This window comes from Semicossyphus pulcher, unplaced genomic scaffold (genome assembly GCF_022749685.1).
Source record: "Semicossyphus pulcher isolate SPU_LCO1_2020_fin unplaced genomic scaffold, fSemPul1.0.p SCAF_10, whole genome shotgun sequence".
NCBI classification, from domain to species: Eukaryota; Metazoa; Chordata; class Actinopteri; order Labriformes; family Labridae; genus Semicossyphus; species Semicossyphus pulcher.
This window is the reverse complement of record NW_027211604.1, coordinates 2,384,908-2,394,459: the sequence shown is the minus strand read 5'-3', so window position 1 is coordinate 2,394,459 and position 9,552 is coordinate 2,384,908.

Genomic DNA, 9,552 nt, shown 5'->3' with positions numbered 1-9,552 from the left:
GCTCTCCATCCACCCTTTGCATCTCCCTGCAGAGTCTGTGCAGAAAGTAAACTTGGAACAAAATCCTCGCAGAAATGATAGTTTGCTCCATGGAGGCAGGGTGTTTAAATGAAGATTCAACTACTGCAGGGCTTAGACAACAGCTCCCATTTAAAAAAGAATGTAAGCTTTTAAAGGAATAGTTTGGATGTTTTGAAGTGGGGTTATATGAGGTACTTATTGTCCACCTACTGGCCATGAAGTGAATGTGTTGACTGATCCTGTTGCCTCTTTGTGGTGCTGTAGATCCACCAGGAGAAAATCCTCTGGTCTCTCTCTCCACCTGGCCTCACAGCAGCAGCCAGAGTAACAGGAGCTACTGCAGATCATTCGGTTCTTTTATTTTGGTGTTTTTATTTTTCTTACGATGGGACCTTTAGTCTAGTTTTCATGGCTTCATTTTTGTTAGGGTTTAGTTTTTTGGGTTTATGTCAGAGGGAAGCACTCAGATCCTTCAGCCCTCTGTGGGTTAGTCTTTGTGTCTTCAGCTTTTTGTTTAGTTTTCATTTAGGTTTTTTTGTGGTTATTCAGTTGTAATTTAAAGGGATAGTTCAGATTTTTCAGACACGAAGTTGTATGAAATACTTGCTAGTAGTGTAGTGGATGCAAAGCTATTAGCTTACTCACAGAGTCCCGTGGTCGGAGTTGTGGCCGGGTCTGAACGTAGAATAAGTAGTCCTGGTGAGATTCCAGGGTCATGAAACCAAAAAGTTTTACCCTACAAAATCATCGTCCTAGGATTTCATACACTGCGCCTTTTTTTGGCACTATTTTCTCTCTTGAACAATCCAGTATCACTACGCCTGCTGCAGGCCGGTTTCTCAGGCGACATGATCCATCGGCTGTTTCTAAGAGAACACGCTGGAGTCTGTAACTTGGGAGACGATGTTTGTTGTTACAGAGGAACATACTTTTCAAAATGGTGCCAATTTGTGATTTTCCTGGCTGCAGTAATAAAAATATTCCACCTCACATATTTCATCATTTTCCTGATGAGTTCAGCTTTTTGTAGGGTAAAACTTTTTGCTTTCATGACCCTGGCATCTTACCGGAACTACTTATTCTACGTAAGCTAGTAGAAAGCTAGTAAGCTAACAGCTTTGCATCCACTACACTACTAGCAAGTATTTCATACAACTTATTGTCCAAAAACTCGGAACTATCCCTTTAATAAATGAATTCTTATTTTTCTGGCAACTTTATGTTTGACCTCTTTGTTCTGAGCCTTGAGGTCTTAACACTTATCAATACATACTGAAGTGATGGTGGAGCTGGTTTGCATTTTGTAGTCCATGAAAACATTCCTAGAATCCAGCTGAGATCTTCAAAGGTTCGAGCAACGCTTCTGATGAGCAGCTGAAAACTTTGAAGTGGATCCTGAACAGACTTTATTTTTCTCGTCTAATTCCAAGTGACCGACCGGCAATCAAAAACGAGATGTTTTGTGATACACTGACGCACTTTAAGGATTTTTTCCTGGGTGGCTGATTTTTGCTCCTTTGATTGCTTTGAAGTTTTTATGAGTGTAAAGATGAAACAGAAGTTAGACATGAGAATTAATAATTTATTCACATTCTGGTTAGAAAAAACAACAACAACAGGCTCCTTTCACAGCTCCACAAAGACAAAGAAATAAAACAGCAGCAACAACGACAAATCAAACTGATAAAAACTCCACTGAGTCGGACAAAAGAACATAAATTTGATGGCAGAAGCCGAACGGCAACAAGAAGATACAGTAAAAAGTGACAAGAGAAATAAAGCTGTTTTTCTCCGGAGCTGTTTTGTTGTTTTCTCTCCTGATGATTCGATTTATGGTCGTTACGAGCCGATGACAGCGGAGTGGGATGGGACGAGCTGTAAAGGATTATTACGCTGTAATGAAATCACATCACAGGTTCTGGTGACTTATACGCCCACCTCTGACTGAAGGAAACCTCTGAGACCCGATGAGGAGGATCAGAGGAGCCTGAGGCCAAGTATATTTAATAAATGCTCTGTTACCGACTGTTCTGCTTGGGATTAAAACGCTGAAATATTGTATGAGAAAGCAATTTTCAACAGCATGAAAACACGGGTACCTTCATGCTCTGTTAGATGTGATCTTGTGAGTTCATGCTGTAAAATCACTATTTCAGATGCTCGACAGAACACGATCTCCCATAGATGTTTCTGAATCACAGAGCAACCTGCAGCCCGTGGAAGGAAACCTGCACTCGTTCCGTTTCTCCATCTAAATACCTCAGTCACCTCGAGCAAGGCAGCATCCAACATTACCTGCTGGAGTGCAGCTACTCAGAGCTCCGAAGAACGAGAAGGAGGGGGACCGGAGAGACAGAACGTGAGTCCGCTGTAGACCTCTACATTTCTTGTCTTAGAGGTAAAGTTGAACATTAGAGTTCTGTGTGCGCTTCCGTGTGTGCTGCAACCTCCGGAGTCGATCGTGCAGTGCGCGCCGCGGTCCGTCTCCACCGCGTCCCAGAAGCGTCTCTCCGCTCTGCTCTGCGCCGGGTCTATTTTTGACAGAGGCCGCTTCAAGCACGCATCAAGCTGAACAGAGCCGATCGTTCCAAAAAGGAAGTCACACACAAAACCAGCATACAGCATCCGGTCATTTCAAAATAAAACACCATGTGCAGACCGCTACAGACTCCCGTTTTTTTCCGTTTCAACACACTGAAATCTGGAAAACAGAACACTTTTAATGAAGTAGCTTACTCAGCCATTGTAGAAGCACAAAAATCACAGAATGATCTCCAATGAGCAGATAATCAGCCTTGGAGGTGCAAACTGAGCTGTTGTTTGTGTGTTGTTCTGTTTAACATTGATGGTATTCTGTGATTTCGCAATTCTTGCACGATATCGTTCTCCCGCGATCTTGTTATCTGACGAATCCAGCTGCTTGGGCCTGCGCTCGACGCAGACGGAGCACGGTGGACACGGATCCTGTGGGATCGAGGCGTAAGGGAGATCTTTGGTTGTCGATTACACTGGTATAATTCCATCCATCAATTATCTACCGCTTGTTCAGGGTCGCAGGGGGCTGGAGCCTAACCCACCTGTCATTGTGCAAAAGGCGGGGTTACACTTGGACAGGTCGTCAGCCAATCACAGAGCTGACACATAGAGACCTGCTGTTATACACCATCGAATTGAATCACTTCTGTGTCTGTGTCTGTACAAACTCAGCTGGAAACCCCCAAAAACTTTGACATATTTAAAGGTTAACACCCAGACGCAACATAAGATTCAAACAACATGTCACTAATGCTTGTCATGCTTGCTAGTGCAATAGGCAGACAAAGTTTGACAAAGGTAACACAAACTCTTACAGAAAAAAGGAATCTGTATTCTGCAAGTCGATGTTGATTCGATTCTGAACGTGGTGTTGAGAAGGCAGAACAAGAGAACAAATCAAAAGGGAACTCGATGGTATGAGGAAGAGAGTGACAGAATGAGGAGCCAGCTTGAATGGCCTAAACCCAGCATGTCCAGGTGCAAGACACCAGGTGAACAGCTGTGTCCGTCTCTGCCTGCAGGCAGACTGGAGAGGGAACAAACGCAGGACAGCAGGAGGACAAACTGTCTTGTTTGAATAAAGATGATTAATTTGTTTTCAGTTATTAATTCTTTATTTTGATTGGAAAAAAACACCAGAGTTTCCGGAGCGTAACTTTAGTACTTGAACGCACCATCCCAACCACAACAACTTGATGAAGAAGGTGAAGTTTAATTACACTTTAATGGCCCCTCTGCGGTTACACTCCTCTTCACCCTGCGCTCCTTGAACAAGCAGCAGGGCCACACGTGCTCCCTCTCCCCCACACTGATACAGAGCCGGGATATAAACCCTGTCTCACCTCTGGGTGCGTCACAGCCGAGGACAGCGGCAGAATATCCTCCTGGCAGCAGCCGAACAGACGCTGATGTCGTCAGCTTGTAGCTGCTGATTAATAATTACATGCATGAGTAGCTTTTCCCAGGTTTCTGTCATTACTGAATAAACCAAACAGCTTCATTTTCTCACTGTGTGTACATTATTACTGTTCTGTACGAGCCCCTGAGTGCATTGCTATAATTTTTTGCAGTGTGTGTGTGTGTGTGTGTGAGAGAAAGAGAGAGAGAAATACAGAGATCCATGCTATCTGTCTTTGAGCGAGTGTTTTAATTACGGCTGCTAATTGAGCTGTTAAGCCAACCTCTGCCTTGATTACACATCCTCTAACTGCTCTCTGGGCAGCGCTGCAGCAGCTCTCTCACCCTGCGTGTGTGTGTGTGTGTGTGTGTGTGTGTGTGTGTGCGCTGTATGACTGTTAAACATTCAGGTGATACATATTCATCCAGGCTGCACCAATATGACTCACCTCTTTTATTATTAATTAATATTTGTATTTTATTCGTGAAAGTGTCTGGCAGTACAAGCTCCACAGAGTATTAATAATAGACTGTTTAAATAATGGACTTAGTCTCAGTGACGTCGCCTATCGGTTTCTGAAGAAACGTTTTGAAGCCTGAATTGTGCCGGTGCTGGGGGTCGCCATATTGGAAATGCCAGCGCCGGCTGATCCAGAGACGGGCAAAGAGGCGGAGCGCGAGCGAGCTGAAGCCTATGGCTGAGCTCTATGGGCGGGCCGCATGAATCAGCCAGCTACGGCTAAGAAGCTAGGCTATATGCTCCTCAGCGTAGCTAGCGGTTATCAGCCATAGACTGTATAAATAATGAGCTAGTTTAACTTTGTGTTCCCACAGAGGAGATTCTGTTTGTGACGTTGTCTGACTGCAGGTGTTTAGTTATCAGAGTAAAGAAATAGCAGACTCGCCACTCGCTGGCCCGCTGAGAGAGCAGCGAGTCGACATGTAACAGGAAACTTAAAATAACCGATCTCCCCGTCGCTACGGTCCGCTGTAATCTCTCCGGGGAAAAGCCAACAACTCCTGACTCCTATTTACTGGCCGACGATTAAATAACAGGCTAACAAGCAGCTAAAGCGAGCACAGTATGCCTGCTACTTAGTGCTAAAAATATATCAATACAATAACACTGACATTTAACTCACTGAAAAGCTGGAGCTCAGACTTCTTGCACGGCCAGAAAGTTCTATAAATCCCACAGAGAGATTATTTGTCCTTGAAAGGCTCCAACAACACAAACAGGTGAAGTTCAGTGTCTGTGTCTGTGTCTGTGTTGACGTCTAGCAGACAGCCCGCAGGATCCACCTGTCAATCATGTGAGCTGGCCCCTATAATTTAAGGTTATCTTGAATAATAAAATGATCTATTTTAACGAAACCGTTTTTTGTACCAGGCTGAACAAACATGTTTATTTCTCCCGCCTGCTGTAATGTTATTTCTTGGTTTCTGGAGCCTCAAGTGGCCACTTGAGGAACTGCGGCTTTTTGCACCTCCGCATTGGCTTCATTTTTCAACTTCTGAGGTTGCCGCTTGGTATTAATCTGCAGGAGACACTTGACCTTTGACCTCTGCAAGTGGCTGTGACGTCATGCTCATGCTTCAGGCAACATCGCAGGCCTTTTGAATTTACAAAGGAACGCACCGTCTAAAAAATTGCATCGCACGCTTGATTTCAGTTTTATCTTTATTATCTTTTCAGAAGTTCACGGGACGACGACGGTTTTGTTCAGCACCTGGTCGAAGTTTTACATAATTCCTGATAAAGGACGCTGCTTGAAAGTACAAAGACTCACAATTTGATGGAAAAGACCTGAAGGCACAAATCTGACAAAAAGGAACTTTTTAGTTGAAGTCTGAAACATAAAAGGGAGCAGCTTGCTTCCCTTTTTAATTGTTGAATCCCACATACAGAACGGATTCACCTCCAGGCCGGCTGTTTTATGTCCACATTATAAATACTTCAGTTGGCAAAATCGTATCGCTGCGAGCTCCTGCCTCTCCACGGACAGCCACCTCTAGCCTGTCCTCTGTGATTGTTACGTCCCAGCAGCTTCGTCTTTACCACCCAACAGTCTGACCTCTAAATATATCTGACTGTACAATGGGAAAATAAAGGAAAAGATGTGGGAGCTTATCTGCTGTAAAAGGGAAGCTCTCTTAATTTACGGTATATGATCGTACAGGAAATTGAAAGACACATATTTACTTTCTGCTTTGACCCAAAACAGCTGATAACAAAGCTGCTGCAGACGTTGTGTTTGCACACAGAGACTGGAATATAATGGGAATATTAGATGAGGAACTGTAATAGAATAAGCACATGTGTGTGCTGTTTTGTAATTTAATTTTCTGCTGTATGAGGAGCTTTGGCTGCTGGGAGAAAATGAGGCCTTTTTGTAATAATGGTGAGCAGCAGGAAGGTGTTAGAGGAGAGTAAAAGCAGGTGGTAGAAATAAAGTCTGTGGAGACCGGAGCGATGGGATACGATTCTGTTTGTTTGTGTGAGATGATGATTTTAAAACAAATTCAGAGACACTTCAGACACATAACTCACTGTGTAATTGTGATTTTCTTTCAGTGCGTATTCGACTGGGACAAACTGATAATTCACCTCCAGAAGAACTCCTTCTCTTCTGTCTGCTGTGATCCAGATGATCTGTTGTCTGCAATAGGGCTGAGAGGAGCAGCAGCAGAATTTAAAAGGATATTTCTCAACAAGAACCGTGCATTGACACGTTTCTGGAGGTGATCACACAAGTAGGTTTCAGAGTATAAATGTCATTAAAACCGAATTAACCTGTCCCCTCCCTCATTTGGAGCCTCTGTGCCTTATTACACATTCATCTACTGACTCACTCTCCTCCTACATTTCTCCCTCAGGGCCCAAACGATCAGCCCTGTCCTCTCAGGGCCGTCAGTTTGTGTTTGTGACCCTGGTTTTTGTGTGTTGTCAAAACACGCTCTCTCTAAACTTGTCAAATATGAATCACTGGCCGAATGCTTCAAAATAAGAGGATCCAGGGGCAACCCTAGTGTCCGAGTTAGTTAGCTAAAATAACCAAGCAAAACATCGAGTTAGACTTACAAGCCTCCCAGGTTAGTGAGAATAAAAAAGCAACATACGGTTACATTTTCAGGATAAGTTGCAGACAAACTATTGACTTGATAAATATTGTGTTGGTTTTGTTTAGCCATCAAAAGACTCAGTTAAGTTCAGGAAAAAGGGCAGGTTTGAGCTTAAATTACAACTAACTCACTACTCTAACTTTCTTTTACATCATGTGGATGGCCGGGTGTGTGTGTGTCGCTTACCTGGGGAAGACATGGCACCAGGATGCATTATGGGAAGAAGGCAAGCCAGCGGCGGCAGTGTGATGCTTTGGGCGATGTTCTGCTGGGAAACCTTGTGTCCTGCCGTCCATGTGGATGTTACTTTGACACGTAGCACCTACCTAAACATTGTTGCAGACCGAGTACAGCCCTTCATGGGAACAGTGTTACCCTAATGCAATGGTTCTCAACTGGTCTTGCCTCAGGACCCACCACAACCTCTTTAATGAAAAATCACGACCCAAAGTTCTCAACCACTCAGATTTAATAAAAAAAGGTGCAGTTTGGACCTGAGACGGCCACCTGACCAGCAGCTCGCAGCGTCTCTACAATTCATTTCATTAGCAGCCTTTTTTCCACAGAAACAAACAACAACAATGTAACATAAATGCAACTACTGTGGGGCTTATATGTTAAGGTGATCAGTGGATACGTGTAGTGTGAATAAACTACACTTCTACTGCATGCACGTCACAGGAAACTCATGTCCTTCAAAATAAAAGCACAACTTTTTTTTTTTCAAGCACACATCCGCGTCCCACTAAAAACAGCTCTGTGACCCACCGCTTGAGAACAATGGCCCTAATGGCAGTGGCCTCTCTCAGCAGGGTAATGCGCCCTGCCACACTGCAAACATGGTTCAGGAATGGTTTGAGGAACGACGAGTTCAAGGTGTTGACTCGGCCTCCAGATTCCCCAGATCTCAATCCAATGGAGCGTCTGTGGGATGTGCTGGACAAACAAGTCCGATCCATGGAGGCCCCACCTCGCAGCTTACAGGACTTAAACGATCTGCTGCTCATGTCTTGGTGCCAGATACCTCAGCACACCTTCACAGGTCTGAAGTCCATGCCTCGATGGGTCAGGGCTGATTTGGCAGCAAAAGGGGAGCTACACTATATTAGGCAGGTGGTCATAATGTTATGGCTGATTGGTGGATATGAACGCTTGTTAGGTGAGTTTACTATCATGTGTGCATTAAATAATGCACGTAACGTAACTTAAAAGAAAGTCATTTTTCACACAGTAATAAAACTCTTGTGTCCTGGATGAATCCCTGCGTTTGTTCGAACCACGTTCTTACTGCAGAACACTTTAAAGCCACACATCTCGAGGACCTCACCCAGAAACTACTCTACATGGATACCTAAAGCATCGGATTTTGACACATTGGCAGCTTTGGAGTGAGTACAAGTCTGCCCTTGTCTGCGGCATGTCGGCCTTTAATCGGCGGCGGAGCTCTCCAGTGATTCCTGCATGTTCCAGGACTTCTTCCCCTATTTTTTCTCCTTCCCTCACTCCCCCAACCCCTTATCCCTCTCACCCTGACTCACTCACCCAAACACTCCTTCACTCATTCCCTTCCTTACTCTCTCCCCATCTTACTCGCTTACTAATCATCTTGTCCCTGCTCCTCCCTGATCCGTCATCCATTCTCCATCTGTCTGATTCCAGCAGCAGATTGTCTCCCCGTCCTCCCCCCTTAGTCTCTGTCTCTTGTCTCCAACACAAACATGGCCGTCTCTATCTCAGCCCTCTGGAGCTGCACGTCTCTGGCTGACAAACACTGAAACAGCTCGTCCTCGTCTGTCAGTCCGAGCGCTCGACACGGAGAAAACAACTTTTCCAAATTCGACATAATCTCTTCTAATATTCTGCCTCAATCTTCACAGTGTCAGGAGGCGACGCGGGGAAACAAATTACGGCGTGAAGGGTGTTTTCTTTCTCTTTCTGTTCTGTTTTTCCTCCCCAGAGGGACCTAATGTGTGCGTGAACTCAATTAATGCTGGGTGGAGAGTTCAGCTGTCAGTTTGAGGCACTGACAACACACTCTGATGTCCACACACATTTCAGAAACACAGTGATGTGCGCACACACAGATGAAAACACAAAGAGACATGAACGCACGCTCACACCTCCACACGCGCACACAGTCAGGGACAAAAGCACAAAGACTCCAGGTGTGAAAAGCAAATACAGTTAATTTATTTCTACTGAGACTGGAATTCAAAGGAGCGAATGAGGCAAAATGCTAAACAGGAAAGTGTCTTACAGTCCCTCCGACTTAAAGGCCTCACTCACCGCACATACCGCCAGTTATTCTGATTGATGAGACGTCTGCTGAAGGTAAAGGTAAGCTCTCATTATGATGTTCGGTCATTAAGACTTTAAAACGTGTAATTTGTCCTTTCAGTGATTAAAAAACAGTTTTAATCAGTAAAATAAGTTGTTTAAACTCGTTATATTCTTACTTATCTAAGATAAGATCAC